The following is a 24,418-nucleotide window of genomic DNA, read 5'->3' on the forward strand; positions in this document are numbered from 1 at the left end:
ACCGTAGTTGACCACCTCTGGCTTAGTAGTTAGAGTAGTAAATAATATTATCTTACACATCATCGGAATTTATTTGAACCCAAATCTTATTTGATATCTAATAATGAGGATTCAGAAAATCTTCACCTTCTTCTGAGGTAGATAAGAAATCTTTTCATTGTAGCAACTTAAGATATAGAGTGGTTAGACATGGTAGACATTATTTTAATCTTTTTGTTTAGCATAATAAGTCATTTTGGATACAGCGCTTAAACACCCTGTGCCTGCTTAATCTCAACTTGTACTTCACAGATTTATTTGGAAACTGAGTACCCAGCCAATCTTACATACACTAGAAGTGCTGGAGATGCCTCAGGCTCCTTCAACCTCTGCCATGGTCCAGGTTGACCATCTCAAAGCATCTGGTCACTGGTTTCATCCAGCTCACAGGAGCAGCCAGCTGTGGTAACCCTGGCTAAAAGCAACAGGTCAACCAAGACCTCCAGCCACAGGATGGCAATAGGGGAGCATTTAGAGAAGACTCTGTAAGTCGTTGCAGACTGGAAGCAGAAATGTACGTTATTTTGGCCTGCAAAGGCACAAGTGTGGTGCATAAGTTATTCAGCAAATGGCAATCGGGGAAAAGTCAAGACCAAGCTGAGCAGGGCTGAACAGGAAGCTCAAGCTGGAAGCCGAGGCTGGAAGCTCCAGTCCTTGGTTTCCAGCTTCTTTTTAAGATCCTCTTCTGAGCTTTTATCTGTCCTCCATGCAAATGCATTGGATGCAGAAATTGATATTTTGGTTGGACATTACCACAGTCCCTCAGGCATAGGATTGGTGGGTTTCAGAAGCTGTTTCTATCCTGCTGGCAAGTCTCTCTGGATTTCAGGTGGGTGTCGATGTGCTGGAGGACACCTGGTTATCCCAAATGAGCCTTTCAGTTAAAACAAAGTTGTTCAAGGCTGCGTCTGGTGGTGCTAGCCCCTTATAAAGGGATGCTCAGTTTATCCAGCAATAGCAGTTTTTTGGTTTTGGTTTGTTTTTTTTTTTTGCAGTGAAGCTTGGCATCTATTTCAAAACTGCAAGGGCCATCATGTGGAACTCAACTTCCATTATATGTCGTCGGCCAGCGCTCAGTTTGGTTCTTTCTTGTACACACGCTCCTTTCTAAGGTGATAGACTAGTTCCTACAGAATAATAGGATAGGAGTCAGAAGATCATAGTTCAAATCCTGCTTCTCCCATTGACCTTAGACAAGTCACTATTTCCCATTGTCTCATGTAGTTTTAGGGAGGATAACGTTCAAAACCGCTTGTGTGCACCCATATATGCAAACTTACTGCTGTATTTTATAACCTGCACGCAAATGATATGTGCAGGTTATATAATGCGAGTACATATGCTTGCACACATGCACGCATACGTAAAAACTGAGAGCCGCACAAGTTCAGATTGTCCCGGAAAAGTGGTGGTGCTTATCTGTCGAAGTTCCGATTTATGTGGCTAAGTAGCGACACTTAGCTGGATAAGTCTGAAAAGCGCTACTTGTCTGTCTAATTAGCACTTTTCCAGCTTATCCGGGGATGTAAGCTAGCCAGGTAAGTCTAAAACAAAAGCGCTATTTATTTGAATCTCTTCAAATCTGTCCGTCTAAGTAGTGGCAAAGGTGCTGCTTAGCTGTATAAGTCAGAATTTAGCCACATAAGTATGGGCAGATAATATCCCTGTGTGTTTGTTCTTTGAATTTCAAGGGGATACGCGAACAGATTTTATTCATGTGAATGAAATGCATCCCCCCCCCCCCCCAATAAATCTGCTTTTAGACACGCAAGTCAGGGGACTTTATAACATGCATGCGGCAATGAACTTACCGGTTTTACCAGTTAGTCCTCCAGTTCGCCCCGTCCATCTGCAGCTGTAAAGGTCCTCCTGGCTCTTCATCCTGAAGTCTCCCCCCTCCTACCCATTTCACCCAGAGACCCTCTACCCAGTCATTCTTTTTCATTTTGAGATGTTTACAATCACTTACACCAGATATTGTGCAGGAATAAATATACGCGATTAAAAGGCTTGTGCCATCCCACTTGGAGAATTTCTTAAGGGACAAAACTAGTCTAGGAATGAGTGCCAATCAGTCAGAAATATCGGTTGCTCAATCATAAATAGAAATCACTCCCTTATAGTTTGATAAATGTAAAATTTATGGTTAGTCAGGACCCCCCACATTATAGTTCACATGAGAGATATATTGAGATGTTTGTCTTAGTTGGTTTTGTTTGAGATTTATGAATATCTCATAATGTGATTACCTTTATTATATGAAAATACAATGTTGTATTATGTTTTAATTTGAAAAATTTGAATAAAGAGATAATAATTAAAAAAAAAAAGGCTTGTGCGTGTCACTTTGGCACTTTGTAAAATAGCACCTTACAGGCACAAGTCTTGGCCCCGCCCTGGCCCGCCTCGTTTCTACATGTGCAAGTTTACTCCCTGATATATGCATTCTATGTTGCGGATTTTAAAATAGTGTATACTCGCATGTGCGCTATTTTATGCGCACGTGTGTTGTTTATTTTTGCGCGCGCTGCTTTTGAAAATTCACCTCTTAGACCGAAAGCTTTCCTGGGCAGGGACCCAAACCTACGTGAAATTTATTGCACAGGCTCCCTGGGATAACGGTGGCATACAAAGAGTGCTGAATTAAAAGTAAGAGAATAGGCCTAGCAACTGAAAAAAATATATATTTTAACTTTCTTAATCAAATAAACTTAGCCTGAATACATGAGAATTTCTCCAGGATGCCAGGATTGTGCCTGCAAAGGGAATTCACTCGGCTGCAGTCAGCGGCATAGAAAGAACAAAACATCTGTTGGCTTTTTTTCACATATCCTGCTCCTTCCATGTGCTGGCCCATGATCTCAAATTCTTTCTACAGCTGTATTCTATCAATTCCAGTGGCCAAATAAGTGGATGTTTTGGTATTTTATTTGCATTAAATCTGGAAGGGATAAAGTTTTATTCATAAACAACAAATAAGCTTAAATATTATGTGGAGAGATTATTTTTAATGTGTGTGTGTGTGTAGATATGTATGTAATCGTGGTTTTTCAGTATTTCTGTACTGTAGTTTGCTGCACCACTTAGAATACTTAGGAGGGAAAGGATTCTACACTTTCATAAGAGAACTTAATGTCTTGCGTGCGTGGATTTGGTGATCAGAAAATGCAGTGCACAGAAGCAGGGCCAGCTTAACCATTAAGCAGACTAAGCGACGGCCTAGGCTGCTGACTTCTAGAGGGGTGGCAAAGAAGAGTAGCACTGGGGTTGGGAGGGGGGTGTTACAGGCACATTCAGAGGTATTCATAGTAAAATTGCATCAGCAAAGAATTATAGTCCCTTATAAGTGAGGAAAAGGAGTAGATTTGTACAATGCATGTAGCACTGCAGCATACAAATCAACTCCTCTTGTTAGACTTTTCATCACTTATAGTGTTTATAATTCTTTACTGATGTCAGTTTTACCATGAATACCTCTGAATGTGCCTATAAAACACACCCCCTAACCCCAACCCATCTCCTAAAAATTCACCCCGATTCAAAATGCCCCTCTGGAGTGGTACCTCTATATAGAGTATCAGACTGACACTATACAGAGTCTCTCTCTCTCTCGCTCTCTCCATATGAAGTATGCATGGCAGCAGTATTTTAAATGCTACGTGTGTATTTTATAAAATGTAGCATATTTTTCCACGTGCATTCCTTTTAAATTTACCCATAACCTTTCAGATTTGTTCCCAGGGTTTAACCTGAGGTGCAGGGAACGGTAGGCGGAAGGGTTGGGCTGGAATAGACAGCCCCTCCACTCCTGTTGTTTCTCCCCTCCCCTCTTAGACAGCTGCAAGAAATGAGAGGCAATAGATGAGGCTGAAATGTGAGACTGGAAGATTGGGCATCCAAATGGCAGATGAAATTTAATGTGGATAAGTGCAAGGTTTTGCATATAGGGAAAAATAACCCTTGCTGTAGTTATGTTAGGTTCCATATTAGGAGCTACCACCCAGGAAAGAGATCTAGGTGTCATAGTAGATAACACATTTAAATCATCGGCTCAGTGTGCTGCAGCAGTCAAAAAAGCAAACAGAATGTTAGGAATTATTAGGAAGGGAATAGTGAATAAAATGGAAAATGTCATAATGCCTCTGTATCACTCCATGGTGAGACCGCACACCTTGAATACTGTGTACAATTCTGGTCACCGCATCTCAAAAAAGATATATTTGTGATGGAGAAGGTACAGAGAAGGGCAACCAAAATGATAAAGGGGATGGAACAGCTCCCCTATGAGGAAAGGCTGAAGAGGTTAGGGCTGTTCAGCTTGGAGAAGAGACGGCTGAGAGGGGATATGATAGAGGTGATTAAAATATTGAGAGGTCTTGAACGAGTAGATGTGAATCAGTTATTTACACTTTCGAATAATAGAAGGACTAGGGGACATTCCATGAAGTTAGAAAGCACATTTAAGAGTAATCTGAGAAAATTCTTTTTCACTCAACGCACAATAAAGCTCTGGAATTTGTTGCCAGAGGATGTGGTTAGTGCAGTTAGTGTAGCTGGGTTGTAAAAAGGTTTGGATAAGTTCTTGGAGGAGAAGTCCATTAACTGCTATTAATCAAGTTTACTTAGGGAATAGCCACTGCTATTAATTGCATCAGTAGCATGGGATCTTCTTGATGTTTGGGAACTTGCCAGGTTCTGGTGGCCTGGTTTTGCCTCTGTTGGAAACAGGATGCTGGGCTTGATGGACCCTTGGTCTGACCCAGCATGGCAATTTCTTATGTTCTTATGAATAGCAGAGCAAAGAAGAGTTCAGTTTTTGTCTGCAGATTTCTACTTATAATTTGTGGTCCTTTAACTGAATTTGGTGAAAGTCTGTCTGTTATGTCTGCAAATGACATGAAGTATTCTGAAAATGTATAGTTTCTGGTTAGGGATCTGTAGCAGTCTGGCTTGTTCTGTTTTCATAATAGGTGGTGTGTTAGATATGCGATGAGTGTGGGTTTTGCAGGATTTTATGTTTCTTCACAGAGTGTCTGGTAATGGTCCCTGTCTTCAATTAAACTGCAACTATTAACCCACCTTTTGAGACTTTATTTTCCTTCATTCTCCCCAAATGTTTATCTCTCTTGAATACATTGTAAGTTCCTTGGAGCAGGGACTGTCTCTTATGTAAAGCACTGCATATAACTTGTAGCACTATATACATATTTAATAATAGTCATATTGGTGTTCTAGGACCTGGTGTAATATTTACATTGTTGCCTTTTCATAGGTAGGGATGTTGCTGTTTGAGTTTTGGGAGTTATTACTGTTTTGGTATGGCAGGTGTACTATTTGGTTTTTGAGTTTTTGCAGGGTATTTTGTTACTTCACAAAATGCCTGATAATGGCAGGAGTTTGTGGCACCGTTACTAAGGTGACAACAGAATCTGATTTTTTTTGGTATGGTGAATAGTAAATAGACATATATGTAAAAATTCTATCCCAAAATATTCCATTAACAAACTTACATAATAAAACAAAAAGTAGCCTCATCACTATTAAGGGACCATTATAATAAAACAACAGGTTAAGCTGTGCTTCACAAATAATGGTTTATACTTTTTAATCTTAGGTCCAAAACTTGTAATAGAAAGTTTGGGGGTGGAAGGGGGGGTGTTTGTTGTTTTACATGTTTTGTATTTGCACTTTAAATCATCATTTAACTCAAGAATGTTGTTTCTTTATTTCTCAATCCAGCATGGGATCATGTTTCCCCGTTAGGGGCATTTTAACATTCTTCACAGGCAGTGTGCTACGATCCCTCTGAATCAGTTACAGATGAAACACAGCCATCGGTTCAGACCATGTAGAACATAGAAGATGTGCAATGCAGGCTTTCTGCACAATCATGGCATTCGTTTAGACCTTGAGGGACGAGCCTTTATGTGCAAAGGTTACTGCATTGTGCTTTTTGCACTGTGCAGTGTACAAGTGATGTTCGAAAAACAGTAGTCGTCAGTGAACCTCTGGATTGAAACACCTTTTTTTTGTCCAAACATATGAAGAATTTTTTTTTTTTTTTGAAATGATCAAATGTATTTTGAAGCCTGTCTTCTCTGGTCACCTCCTCCCTTTCTCCCTCCCTCTCCTCACCCTTCTCTGCCCTTTCCTTCACTCCTTCCACAACATCTCCTCTTCTAATAACCCCCATGTCTTCCATCAGTAACACCCTCAGCATCCTGGTAGCTAAGACTTTGAAATAGGCCATGAGATAAAAAGTTAACACCTGGTCCGGGTCAGCTGTTAAATTTTAAGCCTTAGTGTGCATGTGTACTTAATAGCATATAAAGGAGAGTATACCATACTATTTTCACATACCTGCTAAAACTTTATTTATATGAGATTCCTTCATTTGCATGAGAACTCAATTTTAGGACATGCCCACTATTGCCTTCAAGTACCAGTTTTACATGCACGATTCCATGCATGGCAAGCTATGTAGCGTGCCCACTAAACTTTAGTGCATAGGTCCTCATAATCTGCTATTTTAATTGTAGAGTATGTATTGTATGTTTGGGGGTTAAAAAAACCCAATACTGTGGAATATTTATTTGTATTGTGTAGATTGTCGTCATTGTTAAAAATCCAGTATTGCATATTAAACTTGCCATTTAATTTTTAGTACATTTGAAGAGCTGATTGAAGATGAAAAGACAGACAGTCCTAGCATTCCATCCATTGACGTGGGAAGAAGCCATTGCAGCAAATATATTAGAGAAGTGTGTCATCGACCACAAGAGCTGCCTATTTTTCTTCTTAATGTACGATGAAAGGGCTCTTGTTTTTAGTGCCGAATTTGCTTCTACTCCTAAAAGTAGTAATGCTGCAAGTTGTGGTTTTCATTAGATAGCTGTGGTCAATAACTCATGCAGGGTAATTTTAAAACAAGCGCAAGTGCGAGCGCAGATACCCTGGCATTTTAAATCGTGCCTGAATTTGCATGTGTACGATTTAAAATATGCCTTCCAGGCATAAGTATTTTCCTAATTTTAAGAGGTTACTTGAGCAGACCTACTTCACATATCTTCCATAGGACTTTGCCAGCTTTAATGTGCCTAGGTAAGCAGATTTTAAAACATGCTCGCATGAGAGACGTTCCCAATTTTTCCAATTAGTGCATCAGTTTGCCCATTCAATATCAAGGTCTTTCAGACCCCTCTGGTTCTTTATCCTGCATGCCCCCCAGTTGACCCAGACCCTCACCCTGTCTTGTAAGCTCTAAAATGCGAGAGCTGCAGACCTGCTCCCGATGAGAAGCAGCAGTAAAATTATGCATCTAGCAAGCCGAAGCGTGTTGGGGCCTCCGGTTTTAAAGTATGGAGATTCTTGTGTAAGTGTTAGCCCCGTCCCAGAATACTCATGCCCACCCATGCTCCGCCTCCTTATTTTTTATAATCCGCGTTCCTAGCTCACGGCTCACATATGTGGGCATTTATGCGCAAGCAACGCTATTAAAATCAACCTCATGGGGGTGCAACAAGGTTGCACTTAAAGAGCTAAAAGTGGCAGCTAAAAGAAAAAAAATATTTTTTGAACTTGGAAATGTGTCTTTAATGGTGCAGCCATGACAGAAGTCAACAGTGTCTCTAGGCGGCCTTTTTTCATACATTAAAGAGATAATTTTGTAACATCATGCATAAAAAAACTCAGAAAAATGTGTGCATAAGTTAAACCGATTTTCAAAGTGGACGATGTGCATAAGTCTGCTTTGAAAATTATCCCACTAAATCTACCCATGCAATTTACCATAAACCTTCCACATAAATTATTCCTGAAAATTTACACACACAAAGGGTAAATTTCAAAAGGATTTACACGCTTAAAATTTTTTTTTCAGGTAATTTTCAAAGAAGTTACACGTATATATGTAACATACTATTGTAGCAGTTTTCAAAAGCCATTTACCTGTGTTATGTGCACTTAAAGCAGGTAGAACCTATTGACAATTCAATATATATTGAAGCAATTGTCAAAAGCCCATTTACACAGGTAAAGTACATTTGAATGTGTAAAACCCAGTTTTAAGCATATAAATAATTTTGAAAATCAAGCCCTAAGCATATAAATGGGCTTTTGAAAGGGTTACATGCGCTGGGCCTATTTTAAAAAGGCCCGGTGATGCGCGTAAAGCCCTGGGACGTGTGTAAGTCCTGGGGCTTTACAAAAGAGGCGGTTTGGGGGCGGGGCCGGAGGTCTCCGACAGAGCGGCCATTGCCACTGTGTTGGAGGATTGCATGCCGGCACGCGCAACTTGCGCTTGCCCAGAGGCAGGCGCAAAAGGTAAGACAAAGGACAGGGTGGGGGTTAGATTAGGGCTAGGGGTGGAAAGGTTAGGGGAAGGGGTGGGAAGGGGTGGGAAGGTCAAGTTAGGGGAAGGGAACGGGGGAAGGCAGCGCGGCTTGGTGCACTTAAGGTGCATAATTGTGCACCCTCTTGCGCGCGCCGACCCCCAATTTTATAACATGCGCACGCCTGTGCGCGCATGTTATAAAATTGGGCGTACATGTGCGCGTGCAATGTTGGCCGCACGAGCTTCTTTTAAAATCTACCCCTTTATGTGCATAAATGGCTTTTGAAAATTGTTACAATTCTATGCTACTTTTACGCCCAGAAATCCTTTTGAAAATTTCTGCCATTCTCTTTAAAATCCAAAAGTATTCACATAAATGCAAATACTTCCCTCACGTCTGCTCCCAGGAATGCTTCCACTCGGTCCAGATATACGCGTGAACATGATCTAAGCATGTAGGGTTTTTTAAATTTCTGATTTACCACTTTCCCAAATATTAAAATCAATTAACAACAACACCACATATATTGAATAGTTAGTTTTGTAAAAAGTCCATTTTTGCATGTAAAACTCTTTTGTACCCTCAGTAATCATTTTGACAATTACCCTATACAAGAAATACCATAAATGTAGACACTAAAGCCCGGATTTTCAAAGGCCCGCGCGTGTAAATACCAGGGTTTTTGTGCGAGGCTGGGCCTTGCGCGTGCTGTGCGCATTTTAAAATGGGCACGGCCATGCGCTTAAACCCCAGTATGCGCACAAGTGCCGAGCCTCTCCAAAGGGGCGGGCTGGAGGGCGGAGTCTGAGCAGGGAGGGACGGGGGGTGGGCGGGCCAGGACAGCGCCATTCTATGCTGTCCTGGGGAAGCGCACGCCAACAGTCGGCCAGCGCACTCAGATTACTTCTGCTCCAGAGGACTAGTGAGTAATGAAACAAAAAAAAAGTAAATAGATAGGAAGGGGTTAGGGGATAGGGTTGGAGAGGAGAGGAGAAGAAGAAGAGAAGTTAGTGGGGGGGTTAGGGAACTGGGGAAGGCCCGATTGCATCGCTGCGCATAGTAATTGAAAATTGCACCGCCAATACATGCGCACACAGATTTTAAAATCCACCTCACATGTGTGCGCAGATATCGTAATTTATAACACGAGCGTGCGTTATAAAATAGCTGCGTCCACATATATGCATGCATGTTGTAAAACAGGCTGAACGTTCGCACAAATGCATGTAATTTTAAGTGGGGGTGCGCCTATGCGCGCAAATGCCGCTTTACAGCGTAAGTGGGGGGATTTTAATAGACACAGATACTGACGCAATTGCCCGTTTTCATAGTTCATTCTCAGTTTGCCCAGGCAAGGGATAGTGCTTCCAAACCCCCCTACCTCAGGGGTCGATTTTAAAAGGAGTGCCTAGAACCGCGCGCACATAGGCATGCCCATTTCATAACATGGGTGCATCAGCGTGCGCATGTTATAAAATCCGATGGCTGTGCTCACATGCGTACTGGATTTTAAAATCCATGCGCGCATGTGTGGGCGGCCTGCGCAGGGGGGCAAATTTTCACTAAAGCAGCAATGCAATCGGGCCTCCCCAACTTCCCTCCGAGTCCGCTCCAATTAAGGAGCGGACTGGGAGAGAACTTCCTTACCTCCCTACCTAAACTTCCTTCCCTTTCCCCTCTCCTCCCCACCTCCTAAACCTAACCTAACTTTCCGAAAATGTTTTAATTTTATTACTTACTGCTCCTCTGGAGCAGCAGAAATCTTCATGCGATGGTCAGCTTCCAACACGCACTTCCCCGGAACAGCGGGCCTCCGTCCCGCCCTGGCCCGCCCCCCCCCCCCCCCCCGGCCAGTCCCTTTGGAGAGGCCCAGCACTTGCATGTGCCCCAGGGTTTATGTGCATGGCCAGGCCATGCGCGCTTTGTGCACAATTACCGGCCATGCGCATAAACCAGTTTTTTCACGCATAGGCCTTTGAAAATTCGGCCATTAATATCTTTCCTTCCCCTCATTAGCCCCAACCCTTAAAACCCCACTGATTTGTGTAATTTCTTTTGTTTTATTCCTTACATGCCATCCATAGCAGAAGTAAGGTTATGCGACAGGGGACCCTAGTGCGCTTGTGTGCGAAAGTATTTACATGCTGGTTTCAATGTGAAATCCATGAATGCCCCTGCCCTTTTTTATAAAAAAAAATGTGTGTGCATGGCAGGAGATATGCGTGTACGCAGGCGCCTTTTAAAATCTGCTTGGTACGTTCCAGCCCAACATATTCGACATTTCCTAATTTTGGCATGTGCCGGGCTTTTAAAATTCAATTTCAGATGGTAACTTTCAAGTTGGCGTGTAAGCACATATATGTGCACGCATGCCGACATATGCCGAGATACACGGTCATTTTATAACATACATGCGCATATGCACACATGTTATAAAATAACCTGGCCGCATATACATGCACAGCAAATTTTAAGTGGACGCATGCATAGGCGCATTAATCCCGCTTGTACCACTTAAGTCAGGGAATTTTAAAAGGCGTGTGCGTCCACGCCATTGCCAGTTTCACCAGTTTGTCCACCAATTCGCCTCATTAACAGCTGGGCCCTCCTAACCCCCCTGGTTTGATAGCCTACACACCTCCAGTTACCCCAGACCCTTTAAACCCCTCAGAAATGGCTCGATCCTTTTATTTTATTACTTACATGCCCTCCATAGCAGAAGTAAAGTTACACGGCAGGGGACCTCAGTGCGCACCGGGGTGTGTAACTATTTATGCACACATCTCTTGGCCACACACCCCAAACACCCACACCCCGCCCAGACCACGCCCACATCCCACCCCTTTTTGAAAACTTTTCAGATGTGCATGCGGCAGGTTTTATGCCTGTATCTGGGTGCTTTTTAAAACAGAGTTGGCACACGTAAGCCCAACTTATTCACACATCCCCTCATCGATGTGCATGCAGGGTTTTTAAAATGTACCTTTATGTCCATATTTATACAGCGCTCTAAGCCAGGGTGCTTTATAATAAATTACATACAGATATAAGGAGCCCCTGTCTCTAAGAGTTTTCAGTCTGTGGGCACCCAAAGCAGTGGGAGATAATGCAACTTGCCCAAGGTCACAACATGTCATTGGTGAAAAGAGAGATTATCCTAGGACAAGCAGGATGCTAGTCCTCACATATGGGTGACATCATTGATGGAGCTCTATTGCGGAAAACTTTCTGTCAAAGTTTCTAAAAACTTTTGACTGGCACTCTGAGCCCACTGAGCATGCCCAGCATGCCATGATATTCTCAGCCACAGGGGTCTCCTTTCAGTCTTTGTTTTTCCGCGCTGCTGTTGGCATCGCGGAGCAGGAGCCTGTGTGAGTTTTCTCACAGTTTGTCTGACTAAAAATCAGATTTAAAAAGCATTTATTCTCTTCCATTTCGGGGTCTCTCATGTTACCACCGGCTGGTGAGTAAATTTAGTCTCTTTTTTACTCTTTGGAGTAAAAATAATTTTCTGTCATTTTTTCTCACATTTTCCTGGACAGCTGTCGGCGAAAATATGGCCACGGGATTTAAAAAATGTCCCAACTGTAATCGAGCAATGTCCATTACAGATCCACACCTCGAGTGTGTCCTTTGCTTAGGTCAAACACACAATGTAACAACCTGTCCCAAGTGTGCTGAAATGACCGTGAAGGGTAGAAAGGCCCGCCAAGAAAAGATGGAGCATTTATTCCATCTACAACTTTTGCCTTCCCCGTCAACGTCTACGCAATCGTCTCCGGCCGGAGTCTCTAAGCGTTTAATGGTCAAAAAGCATCGTCCGGAAGGCTCGGGGGATCGTTCATCGCCAACCCAATCCGTAGCATCAACGAGGTCAGTGGTGGAACATCGACCAAAGCATCGCCATCAGCACTGACACCCATCGATCCCGGAGGTGCTTCTCTCCCCAGAGAAATCGACCGCAAAATGGCCTCGACTCCAAGAAACACCGAGGCCTTCGACGCAAAGGCCTTCACCGCCCATCGATGCATCGATCCTCCACAGGGCCCTGTGGAAGGAACATCAACACCTTCACCACCACCACGTATAGCTGCTCTGCATGCACCAGCTATGACGGAGGAATTGACGGATTTTATCCGTCAAGCGGTGCTCCAAGCATTAAAGGACCAACAACCATTGATGCCTTCGCCGACATCGATGCCGGTGCCCTCACCGATGCCAGTACCTGCACCGATGCCGGCGCTCCTGCCGATGCCAGAGCCTGCACCGATGCCGGTACCAACACCGAAGGCTGCACCGATACAGAGGCGGCCATCGATGCTGATGCCCATACCATCACCGATGCCCAGCCCAATACCGGAACCAATTCCATCGATGCCGATGCCACCTGGGGCTCCAGGACAGCCGGAATTAGCACTGTTCCAGCTTTTGATGAACAGATTTGATGCAATAGTCAGTGCTCTACCATCAATTCCAACCAAGCCACAAGAAGATGTCCCTGGACGGATACCATTAGATGATCCACAGCCAGGTCCTTCAGGGCTGTCTCGACCGCCAAGGTCTTCTCCCACGTCTCCACGTCAAGACAACCCGTACAATTCCTGGGAAGAAAGACATACTGATACTTCTTCTGAAAGGTTTATGTCTGATCCTTCTCCTCCAGAAGAAAGAAAGAAATCTCCACCGGAGGATTTATCATTTACTAATTTTGTTAAGGATATGGCAGACACCATACCATTCACTTTGGTATCAGAGGAGGACACGAGACAGCAAATACTGGAAGTCCTTCAATTCGTGGACCCTCCAAAAGAAGTCTTGGCTATATCTGTCCACGAAGTTCTCCTAGACTTACAGCACAGACTCTGGGAGCATCCATGCTCAGTGCCATCCATAAATAAGAGTGGACACCACTTATTTGGTACAATCTGTCCCTGGATACCAGAAATCGCAACTGCCACATCAATCAGTTGTTGTGGAGTCTGCACAAAAGAAGTCTAAATGAATAAGACCTCATTTCTCCACTCCTCCAGGCAAGGATCACAGATTCCTGGACTCCTTGGGCAGGAAAATCTATCAAGGGGCCATGCTAAATACAAGGATTGTGTCATATCAGTTATATATGACGCAATACCAGAGAAACCTGTGGAAACAGATGCAAGATCTTTCAAATTCGTTACCACAGCAGTATCAAGAAGCAGCTCAAACAATAATGCATAAAAAACTTGAAGCTGGCAAGCACGAAGTCCGAGCTGCTTATGACAATTTTGAAACTGCTTCCAGGGTAGCGGCCTCCGGCATAAGTGCACGTCGCTGGGCATGGCTTAAGGCCTCGGACCTCAGGCCTGAGGTCCAAGAAAAATTGGTTGATTTACCATGCGTAGGAGACAACCTCTTTGGCTCTAAGGTGCAGGATGCTGTAGCCCAGTTAAAGGAACATACAGAAACCCTACGTCAACTGTCGTCAGTTCCGCAGGACTCTGCTGCATCTTCATTTCGCCGCCCTCCTAGGAAGGAATCTTGATGGCCTTTCTACAGGCAGAGGCGTTACTACCCTCCAGCATCAAGGGGCAGATCTTCACGTCCGCAGCAAAGATCTCAGCCCAGGCAACCTAGAGCTGCTAGGCCTCAACCTCCACTGCAAACGGGACCGGCTGCAGGCTTTTGAGGCCATCATCAGAGACCAAAGCCATCTCCACAACCCACAACCAGAACTTCCAGTAGGAGGTCAAGTTTCCTCCTTTTACAACCATTGGGTACAAATAACAACAGACCAATGGGTACTCTCCATAATATCTCGAGGTTACCAACTCAATTTTGTCTCAATTCCAAGAGATTCTCCTCCAAAACCTCTTCCTTTAAGCGAAAATCACATAATTCATCTACAAGCAGAATTATCCACCCTTCTGAGAGCCAGGGCTGTAGAACTGGTGCCCTGGACTCAGCAGGGTAGAGGATTCTACTCCCATTATTTCCTCAATCCAAAGAAAACCGGAGGCCTACGTCCCATCCTAGACCTCAGAAATCTCAACAAATTTCTGAAGAAAGAAAAGTTCAGGATGGTTTCTCTAGGGACCATGCTTCTACTTCTTCAAACAGGAGATTGGCTTTGTTCTCTGGATCTACAAGACACTTACACTCATATTCCAATATTCCCTTCTCATTGCAAATATCTGCGCTTCCTGGTAGGTCATCAGCATTTCCAGTACAGAGTACTACCATTCGGACTCGCTTCAGCTCCCAGAGTATTCACCAAATGCCTGGCAGTCATAGCAGCACACTTACATAAGGAAAGTGTCCACGTCTTCCCTTATCTGGACGACTGGCTAATCAGGAGTCAATCTCAACAAGGAGCAATAACTTCTCTCAATCAAACAATTGCTCTACTTCACTCTATGGGATTTCTCATCAATTATCAAAAGTCCCATCTCATTCCGTCTCATCTGCTTCAATTCATCGGAACAGAATTGAACACCATCCTCTCAAAAGCCTTTCTACCCGACGATCGGGCAGAGACACTTGCCCTATTGGCAAACTCGCTACACTCAAAGAAACAAGCAACAGCTCATCAGTTTCTGACCTTTACTAGGTCACATGGCCTCCACAGTCTATGTCACTCCTATGGCAAGATTAGCCATGAGAATAACCCAATGGACATTAAGATCACAATGGATCCAAGCCATTCAACCACTGTCCTCTCCAATTCAAGTAACCCACCAGCTGCGTTCATCTCTACTTTGGTGGGCACACAAGGACAACTTGCGCAAGGGCCTGCCCTTCCAACAACCAGTCCCACAGATAACTTTAACTACAGATGCATCCACCTTAGGTTGGGGAGCGAACATAGACAATCTCCAAACCCAAGGTACCTGAACAAAACTCGTAGCAACATTTCAAATCAATTTCTTGGAACTTCGAGCTATACGTTATGCTCTGCATGCGTTCAAGGACTGCCTTTCTCACAAGACTGTTCTCATTCAAACGGACAATACAGTAACCATGTGGTACATCAACAAACAGGGAGGTATGGGCTCATATCTCCTTTGTCAAGAAGCCGCACAGATTTGGGGCTGGGCCCTAACACACTCAATGTTTTTCCGGGCAGGCATTCACAACATAGTGGCAGATCGACTCAGTCGTCAGTTCCAACCACACGAGTGGTCCCTGGATCCCGTAGTAGCAACTAGGATATTTCAACGTTGGGGCAACCAACAATAGACCTCTTTGCATCACACCTGAATCACAAAGTGGACAAGTTCTGCGCTCTGCACAGGCAGAAACACCAACCAGCCAAGGACGCCTTTGCTCACCCTTGGAACTCAGGCCTTCTATACGTATATCCTCCGATACCGCTCATAACCAGAACTCTAGTGAAGCTACAACAGGACAAGGGGTCCATGATATTCATAGCCCCGTATTGGCCTCGACAAGTATGGTTTCCCACACTTCTAGACCTCTCAATCAGAGAACCAATTTGCCTGGGTGTAGCTCCCACTCTCATAACTCAGGATCAGGGTCAGATGCGCCATCCCAACCTTCAACCCCTATCCCTGACAGCATGGATGTTGAAAGCTTGATTTTACAACCACTCAGTCTTTCAACCAATGTATCTCAAGTGCTTATAGCTTCCCATAAACCTTCAACACGAAAAAATTATTCTTCGAAATGGAAAAAGTTTACTTTGTGGTGCATGCAAAAGAGTATTGACCCTTTCTCCTGCCCCACAACTTCTCTGCTGGACTATTTATGCCACCTGTCGGACTCTGGTCACCAGACTTCATCTGTCAGAGTACACCTAAGTGCAATCTCAGCTTACCATAACAAGATGGGAGATGCACCAATATCCATACATCCTCTTGACAGTAGATTTGAGAGGTTTAATTCACCTTAAGAACATAAGAACATAAGAAAATGCCATTCTGGGTCAGACCAAGGGTCCATCAAGCCCAGCATCCTGTTTCCAACAGTGGCCAATCCAGGCCATAAGAACCTGGCAAGCACCCAAAAACTAAGTCTATTCCATGTTACCATTGCTAATGGCAGTGGCTATTCTCTAAGTGAACTTAATAGCAGTTAATGGACTTCTCCTCCAAGAACTTATCCAATCCTTTTTTAAACACAGCCACACTAACTGCACTAACCACCAATTCGGCCACCTGTCACAGAATGGGACCTGAATCTGGTCTTAACAAGACTCATGCGTTCTCCTTTTGAACCCATGACTTCCTGTGATCTTAAATTTCTCACATGGAAGACTATCTTCCTCATAGCCAGTACATCAGCTAGAAGGGTTAGTGAGTTACAAGCACTTGTCACTTACTCACCCTAATCAAAATTCCTACATGACAGAGTGGTTCTCTGTACACATCCAAAATTCCTCCCCAAGGTAGTTACGGAATTCCACTTGAACCAATCCATATTTTTACCCACATTCTTTCCAAGACCTCATTCTCATCAAGGAGAACGGGCCTTACATACCTTGGACTGTAAGCGTGCGCTAGCATTTTACTTAGACCGCACTGCAGTCCACAGGAAATCCACTCAACTCTTTGTATCTTATGATCCAAACAAACCGGGTAAAGCAGTGGGTAAACATACTCTCTCTAATTAGCTAGCAGATTGCATACAGTTTTGCTATGAAAAAGGAGGTCTTCCTCTCCAAGGATGAGTAAAGGCGCATTCAGTAAGAGCAATGTCAACCTCAGTAGCACACTATCGTTCAGTGCCAATTCTTGACATATGTAAAGCAGCAACATGGAGTTCTCTTCACACCTTTGCAGCTCATTACTGTTTGGACAAAGAAGGACAACAAGATTCAGCTTACGGACAATCTGTCTTAAAGAACTTGTTTCCAGTATAATCCCAACTCCTTCTACATCCAACCTGCTGTGATCTTCGGCTGCCTCATTTCACCAACAATACTTCAGTGTCGCTTCACTACAAAATGACTCAGCCTCTAGCTTGCTAATCACCCATATGTGAGGACAAGCATCCTGCTTGTCCTGGGATAAAGCAAAATTGCTTACCTTGTAATAGGTGTTATCACAGGACAGCAGGATATAGTCCTCACGAAACCCACCCGCCACCCCGCGGAGTTGGGTCCGATAAATTTTATTATTTTATTTTTTGCTAAAGCTTACTGCTACATACGAGACTGAAGGGAGACCCCTGTGGCTGAGAATATCATGGCATGCTTAGTGGGCTCAGAGTGCCAGTCAAAAGTTTCTAGAAACTTTGACAGAAAGTTTTCCACAATAGGGCTCCATCAATGATGTCACCCATATGTGAGGACTACATCCTGCTGTCCTGGGATAACACCTATTACAAGGTAAGCAATTTTGCTTTCCTCACCCATTACCCCTGCCACTAATCTACCTGTTTTTCCCAGTATAGCAAAAGCCTAGGAATCCAGCAATAGTCCATGCCAGTTATATTGGAGCCCCCATGCTTCCTGATCCAGGGAGAAGCCTGCATGAGGGAGAAGGTGAGAGGTTGATACTGAAGTGGACAGAGCAGGGCAGAGCAAAGAAAAGCTGCTCTGCTCCCTAATCCAACCTCTTCCCGCTACTGTCCCTTGTGGGGAACAAGGGAGGAGGGCTTGAGATAGGCGTGGGCAGAGCAGAGAGAGGTTGCTGTGCTCCCTAATTATTATTAGCATTCTGTTTAAACCCTCTTGGCATCAGTTAAAAAAAAGAAAAAAGAGAGAGAGCCCCACTGCTGACAAATTATGGGGCATTTACTATATATGATATTATCTGCAGTCCTTTCTGAAGGCTCTGGAGATACCTCATTCCCCAAGATTTGCCCAGCATGGTAATGTTTTCTCACATTACCTTTATACCATGGCTGGGTTTAGCTGCTGAAGTTGACATCTCATTAATTCTACATGCCAGGATCCAAGAAAATATGATTGATGGGGAAAACTCTAGATGTTCCTTGCAGAATTGGTACCAAATAATGCTTGAGCACCCCCAATAATAGATCTGCTTCCCGCATCACCTCTTCAGTCTCTCCTCTCACCTTCTGCAGGGCCGGCAGATTGAAAATTGGATATCGGGGGGTGCTCAAGTGCCCATGGAGCTATTCATTAATTTCTGAAGGGCAAAAGACAATACAATCTTAAACTGCATTGTTTAAAGCCATAGACTAAGGCTGCTTCAAGCATCAGCCTGACATTTTTGTTTCTCTTTGGGTCTTACCCTCGAATTTCCTCTCTCTGACCTAATTTTATTTCATTTCACATATTTTCCACTGTTATTATGACCACCCTCCCTTTCCTTCCCAGTGCTGAAATGTTTCCTTTCCTGGGGCTAGCCTGCTAGATGAGTGGCAGCTCTGTGCACCTACCACATTCGATTCCCCAGGTCAGCTGAAGGCACTCTGTAGAGGCAGCACTCACAGCCCTTGTGTGTGTGGGGGAGGGGGGATGAATTCACGGTCATTGGGCAGCGGTGGCCCCTAGCTGGCTGTGTTTAGGCAGTGGCGTAGCCACGGGTGGGCCTGGGTGGGCAGGTGCCCACCCAACTTAGACCCAGGCCCACCCAACTAGCACCGGAACTGCAAGGCTGTCGCGGGATCCCATCCCCGCGACAGCGAACAAGAGAACCCACGCCTCGCGCACCATCACCGCACACGTGGGGAAGCGCTGCTGCGGCGGTATGGCCAACCGGTCTTCCTGTTCCGGGGGGGGGGGGGGGGAGCGGAAGCGCCGCGCGCAGCTTCCGCTTCCTCCCCCCAATGCAGGAAGATCAGCTGCCTCTCCTGCTGTCACCCGTTCTCCGGCTATCTTCGGATCAAACGGCCCGCCGAACTTCCTGTTTGGGGGAGCGGAAGCGCTGCGCACAGCTTCCGCTTTCTCCCCCAGAGCAGGAAGATCAGCTGCCTCTCCTGCTGCCACCGGCCTCCCGCTATCTTCGGGCGTCGGGCCGTACAGCCCGCCGATCTTCCTGCTTGGGGGGGGGGAGGAAGCGGACGTTGTGCGCTGCGCTTCCGCTCCCCCCCCCCCCGACAGGAAGTTCGGCGGGCAGTACGGCCCGACGCCTGAAGATAGCAGGAGTCCGGTGGCAGCAGGAGAGGCAGCTGATCTTCCTGCTCTGGGGGAGAAAGCGGAAGCTGTGCACGTGCTTGAATGTGTATGTGTGGATGAGAATGGGAGTGTGTGTGGGTGAAAACTGGAGCCTGGGTGTGTATGTGGGTGAGAATGGAAGCTTGAATATGTGGGTGAATGGGAGCTCGAATGTGTGTATGTGTGGTTGAGAATGGGAGCCTGGGTTTGTGGGTGGGTGAGAATGGGAGCTTGAATGTGTGTATATATGGGTGAGAATGAGAGCCTGGGTTTGTGTGGGTGGGTGAGAATGGAAGCTTGAATATGTGGATAAGAATGGGTGCTTGAATGTGTGTATGTGTGGGTGAGAATAGTACCTTAAATGTGTATATGTATGGATGAGAATGGGAGCTTGAATATGTGTGGGTGAGACTGGGAGCATGGGTTTGTGGGTGAGAATGGGAGTCTGGGTTTATGTGTGTGGGTGAGAATGGGTGCCTGGATGTGCGTCTGTGTGTGCATAAGAATATAAGCCTGGGGAGGGGTGAGAAAGTGAGAACTTGAATGTGAGCTTGTGGGGGGGGGGAAGAGCATATGAGAGTGACAACTTGAGTGTGTGAGAGGGAGTCTGTGAGAGAAAGCGTGTATGTGTGTGTGTGTGTGTGTGTGTGTGTGTGTGTGTGTGTGTGTGTGTGGAAGGGAAGAAGACAGTAATAGAAGAAAGACACTGAAAAGGAATTAGGAAAGAGCTATAAGGGAAAAAATGGGAAAAAGAGACCAGGACCAACTGATTAGAAAAATACAAAGATCAGACAACAAAGGTAAAAATATATATCTATATTTTGAGATGTTAGCAATTTAAATATAAGCAACACAACCGTTCTCTCAAAATTTATGGACAGGTAGGAGCCGTGTATAAAATCGTAATAATAAGAAGGCTAAAGTACCACAAATCACCGTGAATTATGTTTGTATCATTAAGTAAACCTCATACTTAGGCGTAGATGTGAATGCTATGCTGCATAATTTGGCATTATTTATCAGTAAAAAAAACAACTAGTAGACCTGCATGCCTACAGCCCACCCATGTTAACCTTGTGCCCACCCAAAAAATCAATTCTGGCTACGCCACTGTGTTTAGGGTGCCTGATCGTGGTGCTGGCTCCCTGCTGAGGGTCGTCGCTGCAGGGACTGATATTAAATCGGAGGGTGGGGGTGGGGAGCAAATATAAAATAAGGGTAAAATTCTCTGGATAGTTGTGAATGAAGGCTCACGGCAACCAGATTCCCAGCCTTCTGTTAAGGTTTGGCACATCTTTCTTTGCTTGGCTTTAACAAAGGCGGGAATGATGATGAGTAACTTTCAAAATCTCTAGCCCCCTCTTTCAGCACGAGAGGAGATTCTAGCTGCTTATCTTCCTTTAAACTGCCAGCAGAATTACTGTTAAAATAAATAACAGAACTTTTGCCAGCGCCTTTGCTTTAAGCCGCCCCTTGCACAGAAAACAAGAGAGGCGATGCGGTGTCTCGGAAGGCTTCTGCCGTTTCACTGGGCGCAGTCTCTCCAGGGTCTCAGCGCTCATCTTCCAGTGCATTTCAGGTGAGGCCCCCTCGCATAAAGGATGATTTAGTATGTAGTCGCAGTATGAATAATTGAGTTCTTTTATTGCTGATTACCATAAGAAAATTAAGTATATTTAGCGGGAATCCTAAGCTATGGAATTTATTTTATTTAATTTCAAGCCGGAATGCAGTTCCTTTTTTTATGTGCAGAGAATGAAGAGCTCGCACCATTAAGGGTTTTCTCCTGTTCTTTGCGTGAATCCGTGTAATTGTTCAGCGTTCATGATTTCATAAAAATACAAGCAACGGTTGATAATTAAAAGGGTTTGTTCAGCTAACTTCAGGATTTAGCCAGATAAGCCCCGAGTTTGAACTGTCGTGCCCTGCTGACGGGCTAAGCTGGAAAAATTGCAGGCCTAAAGTTAGCCACATAACATTTCTAAACAGTCGAGCAGCGGCTGATTTTTTTTTTTTTTTTTCTCCACCCTCACCCCCTTTTCTGCCTTTAAAATATTTGTGTAAATCTTCTGTCCTCCCCCCACCACTACCACCGGGCACCCAAATGCAGACCAGGAGGAACTGAGTCTCTTAAACCTCCTGAGCAGGGGATTGGTCCTTCAGCTGTCATGAAGGAGTGCAGTGAATGAACTAATGCATGAGCGCTGGGGTCTGTCATAGCTATGGATACTTACGTATCAAGCCAGTGGGAGGGGATAAGAGACTCTGCTTCTCCTGATCTGCATTTGGGCAATTTTGGGGTGTTCTGGTGGGGGATTTTTACACAAATATGATTTTAAAGGTAGAGAAGGGGATTAGATCAGCCTCGGTGAACCTGATACAGGAATCAGCTGTGGCTCTGCTGCTCTTTGTGTGTGTGAGGGGGGGTGTTTCTATATTAAATAAACTGGTGAGCAGCAAAGTTACCAGGATAATTTATCCAGGTAATTCTATCGGAGTATAGTCAGCAAAAGATTTGTGCCGTGTAACTCACCAGCCTATTGAATACGGACCTCACAAAGTCACATTTTTAATAATTGCGACTCTTAGATGTTTGAATCTTCTGACATCAGTTTGCATGTTGGGTATTATAAAGCCCTAAGATTGAATGACTGGATACTTGAAGGGTTAATTTAGGATGACAGTTACATGAACAGGGAATTTCAGACTAGCCCTGGTATTTTATCTCCCATCTCAATTCAATCTGTACTTAATGGATACACAAGGGAATAAAATCCATTAGAACTTATTAGAAGCAGCTGGGGTACTGCAAGCAAAACAGTATCAGACAATCAAAGGTTCACCTTGTTCATGAAGGGGTGAATTTTTAAACACCGGCATGTAGCAATACTGGGAGATATGCGCATGGCCGAGCTGCACGCGCACCACGGGTTTTTCAAAGGCCCACAGCCGTCGCGTGTCTCCCAGTATGCGAGGAAGAGCTGGTTAAAAAAAAGGGGCAGGCCAGGGGCAGGATATGGGACGGGCAGGGGCCGGCCAGTACCTCGCCATTAGGCACTGTCCCGGTGAAGCATGCACTGGCAGCTGGCCAGCGCTCTGGAGAGCGAGTAAGTTTAAAATAAAAAAATATATATAGCAGGGTTTTAGGGGTCGGGGAGGATAGGGGAAAAGGCAGGCAGGGTGGGTAGGGGTTTTCGGAAGTCCAGTCCATTGCCTCGCACTTGTCTTAAAATCCCCCCCCCCCTTTGCACATGCGAATCAGCACCTGTACGCACATGGGTGCGCCAATTTAAAATTGGGCGTGCATGCGCACGCGGGTAGCCGATTTTATAACATGCGCGCATCAGCGCATCCATGTGCGTACGCCAGGAGCCACGCACACATGGACGCCCACGCGCATGTCTAAAAATTCACCTTTAATTGCATTAACTTGAGGTTAAGAACATAAAATCTGCCATGCTAGGGTTAGAACTGGCAGAGCCCAAAAAATAGATCTATCTCTTTCTGCTCCCAAGGATAAATGACGGCTTCCCTAGTCTGCCCACCTGATAACCTTGCAGGGACTTTTCCTCCAGGAAATTGTCCAAACCTCTTTTAAACCTCGCTGCGCTGGTTGCCTTGTCCATGTCCTCTGGCAGCAGATTGCACAGCTTGAGCGGAGTGAAAAAGCGCTTTATAAGATTTGTTTTAAATCTGCTGGTTGTTAAGTTTCATGGAGTGTCTCCTTGTTTTAGTATTATTTGAAAGGGCAAATAACCATCCTTTTATTTACGCATTCCACCCCACTCATGATTTTATACATTTCTATCATGTTCCCTCTTTTCCAAGTTGAAGATCCTTAACCTGTGTAGTTTCTCTCTCTAGGGAAGCCATTCCATCCGCTTTATCGAGTTTGGGCCTAGTGTTCAGTGCTACTTAGTAGTTGGAATTATTTTTCCCTATGTGCATCACTTTGCAATTTTTCCATATTAAATTTAATCTGCCATTCAGATGCCCAATCTCCAAATCTTGCAAGTCCTTCTGCAATTCCTCACAATCTGCTACTGTTTTAACAACTTTGAATAATTTTGTGTCGTCTGTTTAGATAAGTTTTGTTTGGTTTGAATTGAGACATTGCTACAGTATTATGCCATTGAATTGCCTATAGGTTTTACCTGCATTAAGAGGTCGATTTTAAGACCCGCGCGTGTGCATCCATGTGCGCGCGGTTCACGGCACGCGCCAATTTTATAACATGCACACGCCAGCAAGTGCATGTTATAAACTCCAATGGCTGCGCGCACATACGCGTGGGTTTTAAAATCCAAGTGCAGGGCGGGGGGGGGGGTGGAATTTTACAAAGCAACGCACGGCGACAAAATCAAGCCTCCCCTACTTCTTTCCCAGTCTGCTCCAATTAAGGAGCGGACTGGGAGGGAACTTTCTTACCCCTAACTCTATCCTTCCTCCCTCTTCCCCTCTCCTCCCCTTCCCCCTAAACCTACCCTAACTATACCTACATTTTTTATTTTAATACTTACTGATCCTCCAGAGCAAAAGTAATCTGCGTGCACCAGCTGGCTGCCGGCGCGCTCTTCCCCGAGACAGTGGCTAATGGCGCTGTCCTGGCCCGCCCCACCCCTCCCCACCCAGACAACACACCCCCAGCCGCCCCTTTTCCCTCGGCCAGCACTTTTGCGAGTACCGGGGTTTATGTGTGTAACCGGGCCCATTGTAAAACGCGCGCAAGACCCAGCCACACACGTAAACCTTGAAATTTACGCATGAAGCCCTTTTAAAATCCGGGCTTAAGTGCATTTAATTCAGGTAAATGGGCTTTTGAAAATTGCATGTTACATTTTCCTTTAAAAAATATCCTGAAAGGTTGTACCTGAGGCATTGGAAGCTGAAGTGACTTGCCCAAGGTCACAGGGGGTGTCAGAGGGATATGAACACTAACTTCTCTGGTTCTCAAACTGCTTCTTTAACCACTATACTATTCCTC

At 44.8% G+C, this 24,418-nt stretch overlaps 1 protein-coding gene across 3 annotated transcripts in view; it reads left to right on the forward strand.

Moving 5' to 3' along the window:
- Positions 1–24,418, forward strand: part of GALNT17 (polypeptide N-acetylgalactosaminyltransferase 17) — a 564,093-nt gene that overhangs the window by 447,488 nt on the left and 92,187 nt on the right. The window contains exon 1 of one of the 3 annotated variants that reach the window (XM_029612689.1): positions 20,913–21,013. The exons of the other annotated variants lie outside the window; for them this stretch is intronic. The gene's annotated coding sequence lies outside the window, so the exon portion shown is untranslated. Of the gene's footprint in view, positions 1–20,912; positions 21,014–24,418 lie in introns of those variants that run through there. 3 annotated transcript variants of the gene reach the window in all.

Source organism: Rhinatrema bivittatum, chromosome 8, assembly GCF_901001135.1.
Source record: "Rhinatrema bivittatum chromosome 8, aRhiBiv1.1, whole genome shotgun sequence".
In the NCBI taxonomy this organism is placed as follows: domain Eukaryota; kingdom Metazoa; phylum Chordata; class Amphibia; order Gymnophiona; family Rhinatrematidae; genus Rhinatrema; species Rhinatrema bivittatum.